Genomic DNA, 18,382 nt, shown 5'->3' with positions numbered 1-18,382 from the left:
CCACTATAGCTAGAGCCTCTTTATCGATTTGAGCGTAATTCCGCTCAGGTTTTGACAACGTTCTCGAATAGAACGCTATAGGGGTCTGTATTCCTTCTGTAGTTAAATGGCTTAGGACCGCTCCGATGCCGTACGGGGAGGCATCACAGGCGAGACATAAGGGCAGCTGTTCGTTAAAAAGGGCTACGGTTGTGCTGCTGGAGAGTAAGTTTCTTAGGGAGTTAAAACTCTTATCATGCTCAGGGGTCCACGTCCAGGGTTTGCCCTTGTCTAGTAATCTATGTAAGGGTTCTGCAATGGAGGCTTTATGCGGAAGGAAGGTGTGGTAAAAGTTGACTAACCCTAAGAAAGCCTGAAGTTCTTGTTTGTTTTTGGGGGTCGGTGCTGTTTTGATAGCTTTAATTTTTGTGTCAGTGGGGTGAATTCCCTTAGCGTCTATTTTAAACCCTAAGAACTCTGTTGAGGGCACCCCGATGGAGCATTTGTCTTTTTTTAATTTGAGACCAGCCTTCCTGAACCTTAGGAGTACCTTAGTTAGTTTGTCAGCCAGGTCATTTTCTGATTCCCCTGCAATTAGGACGTCATCAAAATATGGGCAGACCCCGGGGATTCCCTTAAGTGTTTTCTCCATGATTTCCTGGAAGATTCCCGGGGCTGCAGAGATGCCAAATTGAAGGCGGTTAATTTTGAATGCTCCCTTGTGGGTGACTATTGTTTGAGCCAAAGCAGTGTCAGGGGTGACAGGCAACTGTAAATACGCCTGCGCCAAGTCTAATTTGGCAAATATGGCGCCTGACTTAATGGCCGCGAGGATGTCTTTGACAGCCGGGACCGGGTAGGCATGTGCGTTTAAAGCGAGGTTGAGGGTCGCTTTATAATCGGCGCATAATCTTATTTGGCCGTTTGGTTTAACTGGGGTCACTATGGGTGTCTCCCACTCGGCCCCTTCTACCGGTTCGAGGACCCCTAAGTTTGTTAATCTGTCGAGCTCCGCTTCTATTTTTTCCCTCAAAGCGAAGGGAACCCTTCTGGCCTTGATTCTGACAGGCATCACATTTGGGTTCAGTTTAAGTGATACGGGCGGTCCCGTGTATTTCCCTAGTGAGCTGTCAAAAACGTCCGCGAATTGACGGCAGACGGATTCCAATTTTGACAGCTGAATGGCGTTGACACCTGTCAACGCTATTCCTAGTGCCTCAAACCAGTCTAATCCTAGCAGGCTTATTCTGTTTTCTTGGGTCACCAAAATAGGAAGGGATCCTTTAAATTTTTTGAACTCTACGGAGACGGAAGCTTTTCCCCGGAGTTTAATGGGCGTTTTCTGGAAGTCGGCTAGGCGGAGTTTAGTGGGTCTAAGGGCGGGTCCTTCCTTACTACGGTTACAAATGTCCCTGTACGTTTGCCAAGAGATTAGTGAGACGGAGGACCCAGAGTCCACCTCCATCTCACAGGGAATTCCCTGAATCCGTACGTCCACCTTGATTTTGGGCTTAAGAATGCTGTGGACTGTATGTTTCTCCGCCCTCCCCCTTACGTTGGACACTGGGGTCCTGGGGCTGTGCCTAGCTCTGCGTGTATATGGGGCCATACCTTCGGCTGTCACCTCCAGATCGTGCAGGTTTTCCCGGCTCCGGCTGCGGCACACTGCTTTGAGGTGGCCTGTCTTCCCGCACCCGTGGCATTTGGCACTGCGGAACCGGCACGTTGCCCTAGGGTGGCTTCCGCCGCAGCTGGCACACTTCGCCCTGTTTGTCGGGAAGTTGGCCCCCCTCTGATTGTTGGCAGGGCCCCCCCTGTAGTTGCGTTGCATCCTCAGTTTCTCAAACCGCCGTTGCACCGCGTCTATATCTGTGGGGCCATCGTCGTCCTCAGAACCGCTGAACCTGCCGTCTTCCTGGTGCACGGACCCCCGTGGTCCGCTGTCCGGTACCCGTCGGTCGTCTCCGTGGCAGTCTTCGTATGCGATGACTTCTCTAGCCACATCGGTCATTGTCATTTCAGGCTTGGCGATCAGCTTCTTCCTCAGCCGTTCGTCCTTAAGCCCTATGACAATCTGGTCCCGGATTCGGTCTTCCAAATCCGGGAACCGGCACCGACGTGCGGCATGCCTGACCCTGGTTATGAAGTCATTTGCTGGCTCGTCAGGAAGCTGGAGTTTCCGAGCGAAGTTCACTCTCCAGTAGAGTTCTGACTTGAGGGGCATGAAGTATTTACTCAGCCCCTCAGTGAGGTCTGCATAGGAGATGGTGGCGACCGGCTCCGGGGTGAAGATCCCCACAGCGGCATCATAAACAGCGGGGCCGCTGAGCCAGAGGAGGGCGGCCGCCTTGGCCCGGTCATCTGTGATCTTCTTTACTACCAGGTACCCTTCTACCTGGCCCAGATGCGATTCCCAGCCTTCTGGGTGGCGGGTATCGAATTCTCGAATGTGGCCGTGGTTCGTCATGCTGTCTGTAATGGTGGGTGTCGCTGCTTGCGTTGAATGGAAGTTTGACTTCCAGTGACTTCAGCAAGTGACCAGCTCGGCTAAGGGGAAAAATCTCTTCTCCCCTTAGGTAGTGACTTCAGCTAAGCAAGCAGCATCCCATCCTCGTCGCCAGTGCTTTAGCTAAGAAGCAGGCGAGACAGCAAGTTAACAGTTTAACTTTTTATTCTGAACCAGGCAAGGAACAAGGGAACATGACATCTATTTATACTGACAGCTGCCGGCGGATTGACCAATCAGGGGTGAGTCTGCTCCCGCGCCGTGGTCGCCGCTAATCGGGTTCGTCCGGTTTTGACAGCTCGGAGCTGTCATCTGTAGCGCGTGTTGAACTGTCAGTGGTTGGCGCTTGCGCGGTTTCGTCCGGCAGCTTTTGACAGCTGTCAAAAGCTGCCGCGGTTTTACCTCAGTTCTGTAACTTCTGTTTAACTAAAGTAAATAACAATTAGTAATACACAACAGATAGCCCATGCTATATCTTGCATTTGTTAGGAAAAACTGTTTATAGCATGAAAAGTGCCCATTGCAGATAGAGCTCAAATTCGCAAAACAAACACATATTCCTGTTCCCCTGCCTCCCCGAAGACAAAAAAACCATGACTTTTGCAGATCTGAAGTTTCCTTGCGGAGATAGCCCATGCTATATCTTGCATTTGTTAGGAAAAACTGCTTAGAGCATGAAAAGTGCCCATTGCAGAAAGAGCTCAAATTCGAAAAACAAACACGTATTCATGTTCCCCCGGCTCACTGAACAACAAAAAACCATGACTTTTGCAGATCTGAAGTTTCCTTGCGGAGATAGCCCATTTTATATCTTGCATTTGTTAGGAAAAACTGCTTATAGTATGAAAAGTGCCCATTGCAGAAAGAGCTCAAATTCGAAAAACAAACACATATTCCTGTTCCCCTGCCTCCCCGAAGATCAAAAAACCATGTCTTTTGCAGATCTGAAGTTTCCTTGCAGTGATAGCCCATGCTATATCTTGCATTTGTTAGGAAAATCTGCTTAGAGCATGAAAAGTGCCCATTGCAGAAAGAGCTCAAATTCGAAAAACAAACACATATTCCTGTTCCCCTGCCTCCCCGAAGACCAAAAAACCATGACTTTTGCAGATCTGAAGTTTCCTTGCAGAGATAGCCCATGCTATATCTTGCATTTGTTAGGAAAAACTGCTTATAGCATGAAAAGTGCCCATTGCAGATAGAGCTCAAATTCGCAAAACAAACACATATTCCTGTTCCCCTGCCTCCCCGAAGACCAAAAAACCATGACTTTTGCAGATCTGAAGTTTCCTTGCGGAGATAGCCCATGCTATATCTTGCATTTGTTAGGAAAAACTGCTTAGAGCATGAAAAGTGCCCATTGCAGAAAGAGCTCAAATTCGAAAAACAAACACATATTCCTGTTCCCCTGCCTCCCCGAAGATCAAAAAACCATGTCTTTTGCAGATCTGAAGTTTCCTTGCAGTGATAGCCCATGCTATATCTTGCATTTGTTAGGAAAATCTGCTTAGAGCATGAAAAGTGCCCATTGCAGAAAGAGCTCAAATTCGAAAAACAAACACATATTCCTGTTCCCCTGCCTCCCCGAAGACCAAAAAACCATGACTTTTGCAGATCTGAAGTTTCCTTGCAGAGATAGCCCATGCTATATCTTGCATTTGTTAGGAAAAACTGCTTATAGCATGAAAAGTGCCCATTGCAGATAGAGCTCAAATTCGCAAAACAAACACATATTCCTGTTCCCCTGCCTCCCCGAAGACCAAAAAACCATGACTTTTGCAGATCTGAAGTTTCCTTGCGGAGATAGCCCATGCTATATCTTGCATTTGTTAGGAAAAACTGCTTATAGCATGAAAAGTGCCCATTGCAGATAGAGCTCAAATTCGAAAAACAAACACATATTCCTGTTCCCCTGCCTCCCCGAAGACCAAAAAACCATGACTTTTGCAGATGTGAAGTTTCCTTGCGGAGATAGCCCATGCTATATCTTGCATTTGTTAGGAAAAACTGCTTAGAGCATGAAAAGTGCCCATTGCAGAAAGAGCTCAAATTCGAAAAACAAACATGTATTCATGTTCCCCCGGCTCACTGAACACCAAAAAACCATGACTTTTGCAGATCTGAAGTTTCCTTGCGGAGATAGCCCATGTTATATCTTGCATTTGTTAGGAAAAACTGCTTATAGTATGAAAAGTGCCCATTGCAGAAAGAGCTCAAATTCGAAAAACAGACACATATTCCTGTTCCCCTGCCTCCCCGAAGATCAAAAAACCATGACTTTTGCAGATCTGAAGTTTCCTTGCAGAGATAGCCCATTTTATATCTTGCATTTGTTAGGAAAAACTGCTTATAGTATGAAAAGTGCCCATTGCAGAAAGAGCTCAAATTCGAAAAACAAACACATATTCCTGTTCCCCTGCCTCCCCGAAGATTCAAAATCCATGTCTTTTGCAGATCTGAAGTTTCCTTGCAGTGATAGCCCATGCTATATCTTGCATTTGTTAGGAAAATCTGCTTAGAGCATGAAAAGTGCCCATTGCAGAAAGAGCTCAAATTCGAAAAACAAACACGTATTCATGTTCCCCCGGCTCACTGAACACCAAAAAACCATGAGTTTTGCAGATCTGAAGTTTCCTTGCGGAGATAGCCCATGTTATATCTTGCATTTGTTAGGAAAAACTGCATATAGTATGAAAAGTGCCCATTGCAGAAAGAGCTCAAATTCGAAAAACAAACACATATTCCTGTTCCCCTGCCTCCCCGAAGACCAAAAAACCATGACTTTTGCAGATCTGAAGTTTCCTTGCAGAGATAGCCCATGCTATATCTTGCATTTGTTAGGAAAAACTGCTTATAGCATGAAAAGTGCCCATTGCAGATAGAGCTCAAATTCGCAAAACAAACACATATTCCTGTTCCCCTGCCTCCCCGAAGACCAAAAAACCATGACTTTTGCAGATCTGAAGTTTCCTTGCGGAGATAGCCCATGCTATATCTTGCATTTGTTAGGAAAAACTGCTTATAGTATGAAAAGTGCCCATTGCAGAAAAAGCTCAAATTCGAAAAACAAACACATATTCCTGTTTCCCTGCCTCCCCGAAGACCAAAAAACCATGACTTTTGCAGATGTGAAGTTTCCTTGCGGAGATAGCCCATGCTATATCTTGCATTTGTTAGGAAAAACTGCTTAGAGCATGAAAAGTGCCCATTGCAGAAAGAGCTCAAATTCGAAAAACAAACACGTATTCATGTTCCCCCAGCTCACTGAACACCAAAAAACCATGACTTTTGCAGATCTGAAGTTTCCTTGCGGAGATAGCCCATTTTATATCTTGCATTTGTTAGGAAAAACTGCTTATAGTATGAAAAGTGCCCATTGCAGAAAGAGCTCCAATTCGAAAAACAAACACATATTCCTGTTCCCCTGCCTCCCCGAAGATCAAAAAACCATGTCTTTTGCAGATCTGAAGTTTCCTTGCAGTGATAGCCCATGCTATATCTTGCATTTGTTAGGAAAATCTGCTTAGAGCATGAAAAGTGCCCATTGCAGAAAGAGCTCAAATTCGAAAAACAAACACGTATTCATGTTCCCCCGGCTCACTGAACACCAAAAAACCATGAGTTTTGCAGATCTGAAGTTTCCTTGCGGAGATAGCCCATGTTATATCTTGCATTTGTTAGGAAAAACTGCATATAGTATGAAAAGTGCCCATTGCAGAAAGAGCTCAAATTCGAAAAACAAACACATATTCCTGTTCCCCTGCCTCCCCGAAGACCAAAAAACCATGACTTTTGCAGATCTGAAGTTTCCTTGCAGAGATAGCCCATGCTATATCTTGCATTTGTTAGGAAAAACTGCTTAGAGCATGAAAAGTGCCCATTGCAGATAGAGCTCAAATTCGCAAAACAAACACATATTCCTGTTCCCCTGCCTCCCCGAAGACCAAAAAACCATGACTTTTGCAGATCTGAAGTTTCCTTGCGGAGATAGCCCATGCTATATCTTGCATTTGTTAGGAAAAACTGCTTATAGCATGAAAAGTGCCCATTGCAGATAGAGCTCAAATTCGAAAAACAAACACATATTCCTGTTCCCCTGCCTCCCCGAAGACCAAAAAACCATGACTTTTGCAGATGTGAAGTTTCCTTGCGGAGATAGCCCATGCTATATCTTGCATTTGTTAGGAAAAACTGCTTAGAGCATGAAAAGTGCCCATTGCAGAAAGAGCTCAAATTCGAAAAACAAACACGTATTCATGTTCCCCCGGCTCACTGAACACCAAAAAACCATGACTTTTGCAGATCTGAAGTTTCCTTGCGGAGATAGCCCATGTTATATCTTGCATTTGTTAGGAAAAACTGCTTATAGTATGAAAAGTGCCCATTGCAGAAAGAGCTCAAATTCGAAAAACAAACACGTATTCATGTTCCCCCGGCTCACTGAACACCAAAAAACCATGACTTTTGCAGATCTGAAGTTTCCTTGCGGAGATAGCCCATGTTATATCTTGCATTTGTTAGGAAAAACTGCTTATAGTATGAAAAGTGCCCATTGCAGAAAGAGCTCAAATTCGAAAAACAAACACGTATTCATGTTCCCCCGGCTCACTGAACAACAAAAAACCATGACTTTTGCAGATCTGAAGTTTCCTTGCGGAGATAGCCCATTTTATATCTTGCATTTGTTAGGAAAAACTGCTTATAGTATGAAAAGTGCCCATTGCAGAAAGAGCTCAAATTCGAAAAACAAACACATATTCCTGTTCCCCTGCCTCCCCGAAGATCAAAAAACCATGTCTTTTGCAGATCTGAAGTTTCCTTGCAGTGATAGCCCATGCTATATCTTGCATTTGTTAGGAAAATCTGCTTAGAGCATGAAAAGTGCCCATTGCAGAAAGAGCTCAAATTCGAAAAACAAACACATATTCCTGTTCCCCTGCCTCCCCGAAGACCAAAAAACCATGACTTTTGCAGATCTGAAGTTTCCTTGCAGAGATAGCCCATGCTATATCTTGCATTTGTTAGGAAAAACTGCTTATAGCATGAAAAGTGCCCATTGCAGATAGAGCTCAAATTCGCAAAACAAACACATATTCCTGTTCCCCTGCCTCCCCGAAGACCAAAAAACCATGACTTTTGCAGATCTGAAGTTTCCTTGCGGAGATAGCCCATGCTATATCTTGCATTTGTTAGGAAAAACTGCTTAGAGCATGAAAAGTGCCCATTGCAGAAAGAGCTCAAATTCGAAAAACAAACACATATTCCTGTTCCCCTGCCTCCCCGAAGATCAAAAAACCATGTCTTTTGCAGATCTGAAGTTTCCTTGCAGTGATAGCCCATGCTATATCTTGCATTTGTTAGGAAAATCTGCTTAGAGCATGAAAAGTGCCCATTGCAGAAAGAGCTCAAATTCGAAAAACAAACACATATTCCTGTTCCCCTGCCTCCCCGAAGACCAAAAAACCATGACTTTTGCAGATCTGAAGTTTCCTTGCAGAGATAGCCCATGCTATATCTTGCATTTGTTAGGAAAAACTGCTTATAGCATGAAAAGTGCCCATTGCAGATAGAGCTCAAATTCGCAAAACAAACACATATTCCTGTTCCCCTGCCTCCCCGAAGACCAAAAAACCATGACTTTTGCAGATCTGAAGTTTCCTTGCGGAGATAGCCCATGCTATATCTTGCATTTGTTAGGAAAAACTGCTTATAGCATGAAAAGTGCCCATTGCAGATAGAGCTCAAATTCGAAAAACAAACACATATTCCTGTTCCCCTGCCTCCCCGAAGACCAAAAAACCATGACTTTTGCAGATGTGAAGTTTCCTTGCGGAGATAGCCCATGCTATATCTTGCATTTGTTAGGAAAAACTGCTTAGAGCATGAAAAGTGCCCATTGCAGAAAGAGCTCAAATTCGAAAAACAAACATGTATTCATGTTCCCCCGGCTCACTGAACACCAAAAAACCATGACTTTTGCAGATCTGAAGTTTCCTTGCGGAGATAGCCCATGTTATATCTTGCATTTGTTAGGAAAAACTGCTTATAGTATGAAAAGTGCCCATTGCAGAAAGAGCTCAAATTCGAAAAACAGACACATATTCCTGTTCCCCTGCCTCCCCGAAGATCAAAAAACCATGACTTTTGCAGATCTGAAGTTTCCTTGCAGAGATAGCCCATTTTATATCTTGCATTTGTTAGGAAAAACTGCTTATAGTATGAAAAGTGCCCATTGCAGAAAGAGCTCAAATTCGAAAAACAAACACATATTCCTGTTCCCCTGCCTCCCCGAAGATTCAAAATCCATGTCTTTTGCAGATCTGAAGTTTCCTTGCAGTGATAGCCCATGCTATATCTTGCATTTGTTAGGAAAATCTGCTTAGAGCATGAAAAGTGCCCATTGCAGAAAGAGCTCAAATTCGAAAAACAAACACGTATTCATGTTCCCCCGGCTCACTGAACACCAAAAAACCATGAGTTTTGCAGATCTGAAGTTTCCTTGCGGAGATAGCCCATGTTATATCTTGCATTTGTTAGGAAAAACTGCATATAGTATGAAAAGTGCCCATTGCAGAAAGAGCTCAAATTCGAAAAACAAACACATATTCCTGTTCCCCTGCCTCCCCGAAGACCAAAAAACCATGACTTTTGCAGATCTGAAGTTTCCTTGCAGAGATAGCCCATGCTATATCTTGCATTTGTTAGGAAAAACTGCTTATAGCATGAAAAGTGCCCATTGCAGATAGAGCTCAAATTCGCAAAACAAACACATATTCCTGTTCCCCTGCCTCCCCGAAGACCAAAAAACCATGACTTTTGCAGATCTGAAGTTTCCTTGCGGAGATAGCCCATGCTATATCTTGCATTTGTTAGGAAAAACTGCTTATAGTATGAAAAGTGCCCATTGCAGAAAAAGCTCAAATTCGAAAAACAAACACATATTCCTGTTTCCCTGCCTCCCCGAAGACCAAAAAACCATGACTTTTGCAGATGTGAAGTTTCCTTGCGGAGATAGCCCATGCTATATCTTGCATTTGTTAGGAAAAACTGCTTAGAGCATGAAAAGTGCCCATTGCAGAAAGAGCTCAAATTCGAAAAACAAACACGTATTCATGTTCCCCCAGCTCACTGAACACCAAAAAACCATGACTTTTGCAGATCTGAAGTTTCCTTGCGGAGATAGCCCATTTTATATCTTGCATTTGTTAGGAAAAACTGCTTATAGTATGAAAAGTGCCCATTGCAGAAAGAGCTCCAATTCGAAAAACAAACACATATTCCTGTTCCCCTGCCTCCCCGAAGATCAAAAAACCATGTCTTTTGCAGATCTGAAGTTTCCTTGCAGTGATAGCCCATGCTATATCTTGCATTTGTTAGGAAAATCTGCTTAGAGCATGAAAAGTGCCCATTGCAGAAAGAGCTCAAATTCGAAAAACAAACACGTATTCATGTTCCCCCGGCTCACTGAACACCAAAAAACCATGAGTTTTGCAGATCTGAAGTTTCCTTGCGGAGATAGCCCATGTTATATCTTGCATTTGTTAGGAAAAACTGCATATAGTATGAAAAGTGCCCATTGCAGAAAGAGCTCAAATTCGAAAAACAAACACATATTCCTGTTCCCCTGCCTCCCCGAAGACCAAAAAACCATGACTTTTGCAGATCTGAAGTTTCCTTGCAGAGATAGCCCATGCTATATCTTGCATTTGTTAGGAAAAACTGCTTAGAGCATGAAAAGTGCCCATTGCAGATAGAGCTCAAATTCGCAAAACAAACACATATTCCTGTTCCCCTGCCTCCCCGAAGACCAAAAAACCATGACTTTTGCAGATCTGAAGTTTCCTTGCGGAGATAGCCCATGCTATATCTTGCATTTGTTAGGAAAAACTGCTTATAGCATGAAAAGTGCCCATTGCAGATAGAGCTCAAATTCGAAAAACAAACACATATTCCTGTTCCCCTGCCTCCCCGAAGACCAAAAAACCATGACTTTTGCAGATGTGAAGTTTCCTTGCGGAGATAGCCCATGCTATATCTTGCATTTGTTAGGAAAAACTGCTTAGAGCATGAAAAGTGCCCATTGCAGAAAGAGCTCAAATTCGAAAAACAAACACGTATTCATGTTCCCCCGGCTCACTGAACACCAAAAAACCATGACTTTTGCAGATCTGAAGTTTCCTTGCGGAGATAGCCCATGTTATATCTTGCATTTGTTAGGAAAAACTGCTTATAGTATGAAAAGTGCCCATTGCAGAAAGAGCTCAAATTCGAAAAACAGACACATATTCCTGTTCCCCTGCCTCCCCGAAGATCAAAAAACCATGACTTTTGCAGATCTGAAGTTTCCTTGCAGAGATAGCCCATTTTATATCTTGCATTTGTTAGGAAAAACTGCTTATAGTATGAAAAGTGCCCATTGCAGAAAGAGCTCAAATTCGAAAAACAAACACATATTCCTGTTCCCCTGCCTCCCCGAAGATTCAAAAACCATGTCTTTTGCAGATCTGAAGTTTCCTTGCAGTGATAGCCCATGCTATATCTTGCATTTGTTAGGAAAATCTGCTTAGAGCATGAAAAGTGCCCATTGCAGAAAGAGCTCAAATTCGAAAAACAAACACGTATTCATGTTCCCCCGGCTCACTGAACACCAAAAAACCATGAGTTTTGCAGATCTGAAGTTTCCTTGCGGAGATAGCCCATGTTATATCTTGCATTTGTTAGGAAAAACTGCATATAGTATGAAAAGTGCCCATTGCAGAAAGAGCTCAAATTCGAAAAACAAACACATATTCCTGTTCCCCTGCCTCCCCGAAGACCAAAAAACCATGACTTTTGCAGATCTGAAGTTTCCTTGCAGAGATAGCCCATGCTATATCTTGCATTTGTTAGGAAAAACTGCTTATAGCATGAAAAGTGCCCATTGCAGATAGAGCTCAAATTCGCAAAACAAACACATATTCCTGTTCCCCTGCCTCCCCGAAGACCAAAAAACCATGACTTTTGCAGATCTGAAGTTTCCTTGCGGAGATAGCCCATGCTATATCTTGCATTTGTTAGGAAAAACTGCTTATAGTATGAAAAGTGCCCATTGCAGAAAAAGCTCAAATTCGAAAAACAAACACATATTCCTGTTCCCCTGCCTCCCCGAAGACCAAAAAACCATGACTTTTGCAGATGTGAAGTTTCCTTGCGGAGATAGCCCATGCTATATCTTGCATTTGTTAGGAAAAACTGCTTAGAGCATGAAAAGTGCCCATTGCAGAAAGAGCTCAAATTCGAAAAACAAACACGTATTCATGTTCCCCCAGCTCACTGAACACCAAAAAACCATGACTTTTGCAGATCTGAAGTTTCCTTGCGGAGATAGCCCATTTTATATCTTGCATTTGTTAGGAAAAACTGCTTATAGTATGAAAAGTGCCCATTGCAGAAAGAGCTCCAATTCGAAAAACAAACACATATTCCTGTTCCCCTGCCTCCCCGAAGATCAAAAAACCATGTCTTTTGCAGATCTGAAGTTTCCTTGCAGTGATAGCCCATGCTATATCTTGCATTTGTTAGGAAAATCTGCTTAGAGCATGAAAAGTGCCCATTGCAGAAAGAGCTCAAATTCGAAAAACAAACACGTATTCATGTTCCCCCGGCTCACTGAACACCAAAAAACCATGAGTTTTGCAGATCTGAAGTTTCCTTGCGGAGATAGCCCATGTTATATCTTGCATTTGTTAGGAAAAACTGCATATAGTATGAAAAGTGCCCATTGCAGAAAGAGCTCAAATTCGAAAAACAAACACATATTCCTGTTCCCCTGCCTCCCCGAAGACCAAAAAACCATGACTTTTGCAGATCTGAAGTTTCCTTGCAGAGATAGCCCATGCTATATCTTGCATTTGTTAGGAAAAACTGCTTAGAGCATGAAAAGTGCCCATTGCAGATAGAGCTCAAATTCGCAAAACAAACACATATTCCTGTTCCCCTGCCTCCCCGAAGACCAAAAAACCATGACTTTTGCAGATCTGAAGTTTCCTTGCGGAGATAGCCCATGCTATATCTTGCATTTGTTAGGAAAAACTGCTTAGAGCATGAAAAGTGCCCATTGCAGATAGAGCTCAAATTCGCAAAACAAACACATATTCCTGTTCCCCTGCCTCCCCGAAGACCAAAAAACCATGACTTTTGCAGATCTGAAGTTTCCTTGCGGAGATAGCCCATGCTATATCTTGCATTTGTTAGGAAAAACTGCTTATAGTATGAAAAGTGCCCATTGCAGAAAAAGCTCAAATTCGAAAAACAAACACATATTCCTGTTCCCCTGCCTCCCCGAAGACCAAAAAACCATGACTTTTGCAGATGTGAAGTTTCCTTGCGGAGATAGCCCATGCTATATCTTGCATTTGTTAGGAAAAACTGCTTAGAGCATGAAAAGTGCCCATTGCAGAAAGAGCTCAAATTCGAAAAACAAACACGTATTCATGTTCCCCCGGCTCACTGAACACCAAAAAACCATGACTTTTGCAGATCTGAAGTTTCCTTGCGGAGATAGCCCATGTTATATCTTGCATTTGTTAGGAAAAACTGCTTATAGTATGAAAAGTGCCCATTGCAGAAAGAGCTCAAATTCGAAAAACAGACACATATTCCTGTTCCCCTGCCTCCCCGAAGATCAAAAAACCATGACTTTTGCAGATCTGAAGTTTCCTTGCAGAGATAGCCCATGCTATATCTTGCATTTGTTAGGAAAAACTGCTTATAGCATGAAAAGTGCCCATTGCAGATAGAGCTCAAATTCGCAAAACAAACACATATTCCTGTTCCCCTGCCTCCCCGAAGACCAAAAAACCATGACTTTTGCAGATCTGAAGTTTCCTTGCGGAGATAGCCCATGCTATATCTTGCATTTGTTAGGAAAAACTGCTTAGAGCATTAAAAGTGCCCATTGCAGAAAGAGCTCAAATTCGCAAAACAAACACATATTCCTGTTCCCCTGCCTCCCCGAAGACCAAAAAACCATGACTTTTGCAGATCTGAAGTTTCCTTGTGGAGATAGCCCATGCTATATCTTGCATTTGTTAGGAAAAACTGCTTATAGTATGAAAAGTGCCCATTGCAGAAAAAGCTCAAATTCGAAAAACAAACACATATTCCTGTTCCCCTGCCTCCCCGAAGACCAAAAAACCATGACTTTTGCAGATGTGAAGTTTCCTTGCGGAGATAGCCCATGCTATATCTTGCATTTGTTAGGAAAAACTGCTTAGAGCATGAAAAGTGCCCATTGCAGAAAGAGCTCAAATTCGAAAAACAAACACGTATTCATGTTCCCCCGGCTCACTGAACACCAAAAAACCATGACTTTTGCAGATCTGAAGTTTCCTTGCGGAGATAGCCCATGTTATATCTTGCATTTGTTAGGAAAAACTGCTTATAGTATGAAAAGTGCCCATTGCAGAAAGAGCTCAAATTCGAAAAACAGACACATATTCCTGTTCCCCTGCCTCCCCGAAGATCAAAAAACCATGACTTTTGCAGATCTGAAGTTTCCTTGCAGAGATAGCCCATGCTATATCTTGCATTTGTTAGGAAAAACTGCTTATAGCATGAAAAGTGCCCATTGCAGATAGAGCTCAAATTCGCAAAACAAACACATATTCCTGTTCCCCTGCCTCCCCGAAGACCAAAAAACCATGACTTTTGCAGATCTGAAGTTTCCTTGCGGAGATAGCCCATGCTATATCTTGCATTTGTTAGGAAAAACTGCTTATAGTATGAAAAGTGCCCATTGCAGAAAAAGCTCAAATTCGAAAAACAAACACATATTCCTGTTCCCCTGCCTCCCCGAAGACCAAAAAACCATGACTTTTGCAGATGTGAAGTTTCCTTGCGGAGATAGCCCATGCTATATCTTGCATTTGTTAGGAAAAACTGCTTAGAGCATGAAAAGTGCCCATTGCAGAAAGAGCTCAAATTCGAAAAACAAACACGTATTCATGTTCCCCCGGCTCACTGAACACCAAAAAACCATGACTTTTGCAGATCTGAAGTTTCCTTGCGGAGATAGCCCATGTTATATCTTGCATTTGTTAGGAAAAACTGCTTATAGTATGAAAAGTGCCCATTGCAGAAAGAGCTCAAATTCGAAAAACAGACACATATTCCTGTTCCCCTGCCTCCCCGAAGATCAAAAAACCATGACTTTTGCAGATCTGAAGTTTCCTTGCAGAGATAGCCCATGCTATATCTTGCATTTGTTAGGAAAAACTGCTTAGAGCATGAAAAGTGCCCATTGCACAAAGAGCTCAAATTCGAAAAACAAACACATATTCCTGTTCCCCTGCCTCCCCGAAGACCAAAAAACCATGACTTTTGCAGATCTGAAGTTTCCTTGCGGAGATAGCCCATGTTATATCTTGCATTTGTTAGGAAAAACTGTTTAGAGCATGAAAAGTGCCCATTGCAGAAAGAGCTCAAATTCGAAAAACAAACACGTATTCATGTTCCCCCGGCTCACTGAACACCAAAAAACCATGACTTTTGCAGATCTGAAGTTTCCTTGCGGAGATAGACCATGTTATATCTTGCATTTGTTAGGAAAAACTGCTTAGAGCATGAAGAGTGCCCTTTGCAGAAAGAGCTCAAATTCGAAAAACAAACACATATTCCTGTTCCCCTGCCTCCCCGAAGATCAAAAAACCATGTCTTTTGCAGATCTGAAGTTTCCTTGCAGTGATAGCCCATGCTATATCTTGCATTTGTTAGGAAAAACTGCTTATAGCATGAAAAGTGCCCATTGCAGATAGAGCTCAAATTCGCAAAACAAACACATATTCCTGTTCCCCTGCCTCCCCGAAGACCAAAAAACCATGACTTTTGCAGATCTGAAGTTTCCTTGCGGAGATAGCCCATGCTATATCTTGCATTTGTTAGGAAAAACTGCTTATAGCATGAAAAGTGCCCATTGCAGATAGAGCTCAAATTCGCAAAACAAACACATATTCCTGTTCCCCTGCCTCCCCGAAGACCAAAAAACCATCACTTTTCCGGATGTGAAGTTTCCTTGCGGAGATAGCCCATGCTATATCTTGCATTTGTTAGGAAAAACTGCTTAGAGCATGAAAAGTGCCCATTGCAGATAGAGCTCAAATTCGCAAAACAAACACATATTCCTGTTCCCCTGCCTCCCCGAAGACAAAAAAACCATGACTTTTGCAGATCTGAAGTTTCCTTGCGGAGATAGCCCATGCTATATCTTGCATTTGTTAGGAAAAACTGTTTATAGCATGAAAAGTGCCCATTGCAGATAGAGCTCAAATTCGCAAAACAAACACATATTCCTGTTCCCCTGCCTCCCCGAAGACAAAAAAACCATGACTTTTGCAGATCTGAAGTTTCCTTGCGGAGATAGCCCATGCTATATCTTGCATTTGTTAGGAAAAACTGCTTAGAGCATGAAAAGTGCCCATTGCAGAAAGAGCTCAAATTCGAAAAACAAACACGTATTCATGTTCCCCCGGCTCACTGAACAACAAAAAACCATGACTTTTGCAGATCTGAAGTTTCCTTGCGGAGATAGCCCATTTTATATCTTGCATTTGTTAGGAAAAACTGCTTATAGTATGAAAAGTGCCCATTGCAGAAAGAGCTCAAATTCGAAAAACAAACACATATTCCTGTTCCCCTGCCTCCCCGAAGATCAAAAAACCATGTCTTTTGCAGATCTGAAGTTTCCTTGCAGTGATAGCCCATGCTATATCTTGCATTTGTTAGGAAAATCTGCTTAGAGCATGAAAAGTGCCCATTGCAGAAAGAGCTCAAATTCGAAAAACAAACACGTATTCATGTTCCCCCGGCTCACTGAACACCAAAAAACCATGAGTTTTGCAGATCTGAAGTTTCCTTGCGGAGATAGCCCATGTTATATCTTGCATTTGTTAGGAAAAACTGCATATAGTATGAAAAGTGCCCATTGCAGAAAGAGCTCAAATTCGAAAAACAAACACATATTCCTGTTCCCCTGCCTCCCCGAAGACCAAAAAACCATGACTTTTGCAGATCTGAAGTTTCCTTGCAGAGATAGCCCATGCTATATCTTGCATTTGTTAGGAAAAACTGCTTATAGCATGAAAAGTGCCCATTGCAGATAGAGCTCAAATTCGCAAAACAAACACATATTCCTGTTCCCCTGCCTCCCCGAAGACCAAAAAACCATGACTTTTGCAGATCTGAAGTTTCCTTGCGGAGATAGCCCATGCTATATCTTGCATTTGTTAGGAAAAACTGCTTATAGCATGAAAAGTGCCCATTGCAGATAGAGCTCAAATTCGAAAAACAAACACATATTCCTGTTCCCCTGCCTCCCCGAAGACCAAAAAACCATGACTTTTGCAGATGTGAAGTTTCCTTGCGGAGATAGCCCATGCTATATCTTGCATTTGTTAGGAAAAACTGCTTAGAGCATGAAAAGTGCCCATTGCAGAAAGAGCTCAAATTCGAAAAACAAACACGTATTCATGTTACCCCGGCTCACTGAACACCAAAAAACCATGACTTTTGCAGATCTGAAGTTTCCTTGCGGAGATAGCCCATGTTATATCTTGCATTTGTTAGGAAAAACTGCTTATAGTATGAAAAGTGCCCATTGCAGAAAGAGCTCAAATTCGAAAAACAGACACATATTCCTGTTCCCCTGCCTCCCCGAAGATCAAAAAACCATGACTTTTGCAGATCTGAAGTTTCCTTGCAGAGATAGGCCATGCTATATCTTGCATTTGTTAGGAAAAACTGCTTAGAGCATGAAAAGTGCCCATTGCAGAAAGAGCTCAAATTCGAAAAACAAACACATATTCCTGTTCCCCTGCCTCCCCGAAGACCAAAAAACCATGACTTTTGCAGATGTGAAGTTTCCTTGCGGAGATAGCCCATGTTATATCTTGCATTTGTTAGGAAAAACTGTTTAGAGCATGAAAAGTGCCCATTGCAGAAAGAGCTCAAATTCGAAAAACAAACACGTATTCATGTTCCCCCGGCTCACTGAACACCAAAAAACCATGACTTTTGCAGATCTGAAGTTTCCTTGCGGAGATAGCCCATGTTATATCTTGCATTTGTTAGGAAAAACTGCTTAGAGCATGAAGAGTGCCCTTTGCAGAAAGAGCTCAAATTCGAAAAACAAACACATATTCCTGTTCCCCTGCCTCCCCGAAGATCAAAAAACCATGTCTTTTGCAGATCTGAAGTTTCCTTGCAGTGATAGCCCATGCTATATCTTGCATTTGTTAGGAAAAACTGCTTAGAGCATGAAAAGTGCCCATTGCAGAAAGAGCTCAAATTCGAAAAACAAACACGTATTCATGTTCCCCCGGCTCACTGAACACCAAAAAACCATGAGTTTTGCAGATCTGAAGTTTCCTTGCGGAGATAGCCCATGTTATATCTTGCATTTGTTAGGAAAAACTGCATATAGTATGAAAAGTGCCCATTGCAGAAAGAGCTCAAATTCGAAAAACAAACACATATTCCTGTTCCCCTGCCTCCCCGAAGACCAAAAAACCATGACTTTTGCAGATCTGAAGTTTCCTTGCGGAGATAGCCCATGCTATATCTTGCATTTGTTAGGAAAAACTGCTTATAGCATGAAAAGTGCCCATTGCAGATAGAGCTCAAATTCGCAAAACAAACACATATTCCTGTTCCCCTGCCTCCCCGAAGACCAAAAAACCATGACTTTTGCAGATCTGAAGTTTCCTTGCAGTGATAGCCCATGCTATATCTTGCATTTGTTAGGAAAATCTGCTTAGAGCATGAAAAGTGCCCATTGCAGAAAGAGCTCAAATTCGAAAAACAAACACGTATTCATGTTCCCCCGGCTCACTGAACACCAAAAAACCATGAGTTTTGCAGATC

This window comes from Vipera berus (genome assembly GCF_964194415.1).
Source record: "Vipera berus genome assembly, contig: HAP1_SCAFFOLD_27, whole genome shotgun sequence".
Lineage (NCBI taxonomy): Eukaryota > Metazoa > Chordata > Lepidosauria > Squamata > Viperidae > Vipera > Vipera berus.
This window is presented reverse-complemented; position numbering follows the sequence as displayed.